This window comes from Otolemur garnettii, unplaced genomic scaffold (genome assembly GCF_000181295.1).
Source record: "Otolemur garnettii isolate 467f Iridium unplaced genomic scaffold, OtoGar3 scaffold00046, whole genome shotgun sequence".
In the NCBI taxonomy this organism is placed as follows: Eukaryota; Metazoa; Chordata; class Mammalia; order Primates; family Galagidae; genus Otolemur; species Otolemur garnettii.
The window spans coordinates 10,530,448-10,535,586 of record NW_003852441.1 but is presented as its reverse complement, the minus strand read 5'-3'; positions in this window follow the sequence as shown (position 1 = coordinate 10,535,586).

The window sequence follows — 5,139 nt, the reverse complement described above, 5'->3', positions numbered from 1 at the left end:
AGAAAAAGGAAAAATTTCTCTTAACTTCCCCTTCATATCCTAATCCCTACCTGGAAATAATCATCATTTTCCAGTTGCTGTGTATACTTCTAGAACTTTAAACTTCCATCCATACATGGACATACACACACACATACACACACACACACACACATATATCCACATACATATATATATATGGTACCATTTTTATATAAGTGAGATTAAATGCTATATACTGAATTGTAAGTTTTTGAGTTTTGTGCATTTTTAAAAATTTAAGTCCTGGAGAACTTGCCATGTCTGTGTATAAACCTATCTTATCCTTTAAAATGCTAAATAATATTACAGAGCATGGATATTTTTATTTAAAACTCTTTCCCACTTGTGGGACATTTAAGTAGGTTCTAATATTTCTTCCCTGTCATGCTGCATTAAGTATTTTCTCACAGTAATTATCCCTGCCTGATTTTATCCTGTTTAGTTATTTGTTTGTTAGATTTTTCATTTGTTTACTCATCTGTCTTCTCCCACTGGAACTTCAAAACAAAATCTTTTTCCTGTCCTCTTCCACCAAGCCTAAAATTGTGTCTAGTACATAGTAGGCACTCAGTTAAGGTGACCAGATTTTAACATCGGTAAGGCGGGACAACATAGCCGGGGGGTGTGGCGGGGGGCGTGGCGGGGGACGGGGCAGGGCAAGGCCTGACAACAATGCAAACTTTGATAAGCACTCAATAATCACTTCTCAGCAATTATTTGTTATTATTACAGTTTAACGTTATAAAATTAACAAAAATAATATAAAACTCATATTCTGGCGAAATAGCCACATGGCAGTAGAAAACTGTATATTCCCTTCTTGTTCTCCCCGCCCATTCGTGCATTCTTTCCAAAAATCGGGACTTTTTAAAAATGCCACGGGACGCGGGACAAATTGTTGAAAAGTGGGACTGTCCCGCCAAAAGCAGGACGTCTGGTCACCCTACACTCAGTACATGGATGAAAGTCCACCTTTGTAAATGGTTCTTTGGCAATCATACTGTTTTTTCTCCGATTAGGTGCTAGATATGGAAATACTGAGTCCAAGGGTGTAGGCTTTACAATTCCAATAGATACTGTCAAATCCATCTGTAGTCTGAACAATTTATACTTCCCTAGTAACATAAAAAGACAGACTTCTTCCTCATATTCTTGCCAACATATGCTATTAACAAACTTAACCTTTTTATCCAAGTTATATGTTTAAAAAAAGTACCTTATTACTATTTTAATCTGTGTTTCTTTGCTCACTACTGTGCTACTATAGCTGATCATGTATTATTTCTTGGCAGTTTGAAAATCCTTATCCTTTTCTTTTCTTTCTTTTTTTTTTTTTTTTTTTTTTTGAGACAGTCTCACTATATCGCCCTTGGTAGAGTACCGTGGCATCAAAGCTCACAGCAACCTCAAACTCTTGGGCCTAAGCGATTCTCTTGCCTCAGCCTCCCAAGTTGTTGGGACTACAGATGCCTGCCACAACGCCTAGCTATTTTTTCTTTTTTTCTTGTCTTTGTTGTTTAATAGGCCCAGGCTGGGTTGAAACCTGCCAGCCCTGGTATATGTGGCTGTGCCCTAACTACTGAGCTATGGCACCCAGCCTGAAAATCCTTTTCTGTTAATTACTTATTTGTATATTTTGTCTTCCTCTCTCCCACTCAATTGCTTGTATTTTTCACTGATGTATGGGAAGTTTTTATTTATTTTGAAAAAAATTATCAAATACCTGGCTAATATTTCCTTCTTACTCATTGCTTTTGATTTAACTTCGTTTATGGTATCTTTTTAGTCTGCATTACCTAAGCTATATTCTAATGAATCAATTTATTGGGGATTGTTTGTTTGTTTGTTTGTTTTGAGACAACAATCTTACTCTGTGGCCCAGGCTAGAGGGCCATGGTATCAGCCTAGCTCACAGCAACCTCAAACTCCTGAGTTCAAGTGATCCTCCTGACTCAGCCTCCCAAGTAGCTGGGACTACAGGTGCCTGCCATAATGCCCTGCCCCCAGCCAAACTTACTGTTTTTTTTCTTTATTTGTTTCTAATTTATTTTTCTTTTTTTAGAGCTAGAGTCTCACTATGTCACCCTCAGTGTAGTGCTGTGGCATCACAACTCACAGCAACCTCAAACATTTGGGCTTAAGTGCCACAACATCCAGATATTTTTTCGGTTGTAGTTGTCATTGTCATTTGGCAGGCCTGGGCTGGGTTCAAACCCGCCAGCTCTGGTGTATGTGGCTGGCGCCCTAGCCGCTGAGCTACAGGCGCCAAGCCTATTTTTTTCCTAATTTAAATCTTGTTTTTTGTCTCACAATCTGTGAGAAATGAGAAATTTATCATACTCAACCATAAAGGATTCCTTTCAAATTGATATTCTTAAGATACTTATTCAACATTAAGAGGACAGAAAGACACTTTTTCTTTTAAATATAGCAGAATATGGCTTTCTTCATATGCTAAATAAGAGATTGATCCTATGTGTAGCATGTAACAAAGCATGTTAACTTATTTGGCATTATTTTTCATTTCCGTCTTTGTAATTGTTCACAGGTAGACTCACAAAGGATGAAACTGATCTCTGGGCCCCGTGCAGTAGCTCACGCCTGTGATCCTAGCACTCTGGGAGGCCAAGGCAGGTGGATTGCTTGAGCTCACAGGTTTGAGACCAGCCTGAGCAAGAGCGAGACCCCATCTCTAAAAATAGCTGGGTGTTGTGGCGGGTGCCTGTAGTCCCAGCTACTTGGGAGTCTGAGGTAAGAGAATTGCTTGAGTCTGTTTGAGGTTGCTGTGAGCTATGATGCCAGGGCATTCTACCGAGGGCAACAAAGTGAGACTCGGTCTCAAACAAACAAATGAACAAACAAAAAACTGATCTCTGCTACTAAGTGGACTCCAGCTTCAAGACAGGGAGTTTAGGACACAGGGAAAGATTGAGAGCCCACAGGAAAGCAGGCCTCCATTTTGGGCATAGGTTCTGATTCTCACCAATGATTGTGGATTTCTCAATTATTAATATTTCTGCTTGGGGAGGATAAGGAATTAAAACATGGGCTAGGCCTTGGACTCAAAGTCTGCTGCATTTTTATGGTCATAGTTTTAGTTTCTTGGTCTAAATTTATAAACCCATAAATTCAATTACCCGTTTCTCCGTTTCTCTCTCAACAATACCATCCCAATCTAAGTCATCTCGCTCTAAAACAGTGTTCGGTCCTCAGTGAGTATTTGGCTGCAACTCAGCCTGCTCCTGTTCCTCTTCCTCCATTTCCTTTTCCTCCTCCTCCTCTTTTATATTATTATTCTATCTGGAGCCCTTTTGAGAAAAGCCCAATCATTGAGGTCAGTGTTTCTTAAGTAGGGAATGCACATCAGAATCACCCTGGCAGCCTTAAAAAAATATACTCCTGGGCTCTACCCCAGATTTGCAGGATCAGAATCACCAGGCAAAGGGTCAGGAATTCTGAAATGCTTAAGATCTTCCCAGACAATACTGATGTGCAGAGTTAGAGAATACCTACCCCAGGTATTTTAACTTATGACCTCATCTTTGGAGAATAGACACAACCCCATGAGGATACAGTCAGCCAATGTGACTAATTCTATAGGACAAATGACCCAGTTTCTTCAACAAATAAATGCCATGAAATACACAGAGCAGACGAATGGGAACTGTTATAAATCAAAAGACTTGAGACATGCCAACCAAATGCGATGCAGGAGCCTTGTTCGGATCCAAATTAGGAAGTTTTCAGACAATTAAGGAAAACAGACACAGAGTATTTGATGTTGAAGAATCATTTTTGTTGGATGTGATACTGGTATGATAGTTGTGTTAAAAAACAAGTCTTTATCTGTTAGAGACACATACTGATGTATTTATAGGTGACAAAATATATCTGAAATTTACTTATAAACATTCCAGAAAAGATTTAATGACATAAGAATGACAGAGGGTTGATAACTGTTAAAAATTAGGCAACAGGTACGATTTTCTTGACTTTTGTATATGTTTAAAAATTTCAATAATAAAACATTTTTAAAAGAATGACCTTCTCCATCAGGATTTGAGACTTGAGCTCCTCCCAACTCTGGTTTTCCTACCCAGCCTCCCCTGGGCCTTGTCGGCACCTGCCTCTGGTGCCTTATTTCCTTGGGTGTACCTGATTGGATCAAGAACCTTTATACAAGCTTTTCCTGTGTTTTCTTTACCTGCTTCTCCCCCCTCCAAGGGAAGAGGCAAACTAAATACAGACAGGCACTTTGTTGCTAATGTTTCACATTTCCTAGGACAGTGTTTTTCAACCCTTTTTATTTCATGGCACAGTTGAATCTATAGTTAAACGTCTGTGGCACAGTTAAATTATGTTGATAGAAAAAAACGAGTAAAAGAAAGAAATATACTTACTGTGCTTTGCACTTTTTTCTCAAAAATAATTTAATTAATAATCTTTATTTTTATTTTTTCTAAATTTCAGATTAACATGAGGGTACAGATGATTAGTTGCGATGTTTGCATTTGTTAGGTAAAGATTCTGTGGTAGTTGTGTCCCGCACCCTCGACGTGTGCTATATACCCTAACATTGTGCCCGTTAGGTGGAAGATACCCATCCTCCTCCCTTCTCCCCTCTTCTTCTTCCTTCCTCCCCCTCCCCCCAATTTGAATTGAATTAAATTTTTCTCTTGTGTTAATTAATGATCTTTAAAAATTTTTGCAGCATACCTAAGATCCTCTCAGGGCACACTGGTTAACAATCACTGCTGTAGGACACGGTGAGCCTGGGTGCCAGTATCAGAGCAGGGAGACTCACCAACCTTCAAACCTCGCCCAGACCTCCACTTTGTCAGTGCCATCAGGGTAGCAGCAGAAAGTACTAGATCGGAAGACCAGGGATGCGAATTCCAAGGACAGTTGTGGAGCTGAGTCACAACTACCACTTAGGGGAGTGAGGAGTGTGGTCATCAGATCAAGCAGGTGAAACAAAAAGGCAAAGTTTTCTTCCACCAAACTCATCAGGGAGAAAAGCAAGAATCAAGTGCGTCTGGCTTTAGTGAAAAAGGAGCCACGAGGTCACCAGGAACTGATAGTACTGTATCTTGTCTTTTTTCTTTTTTTTTTTTTTTT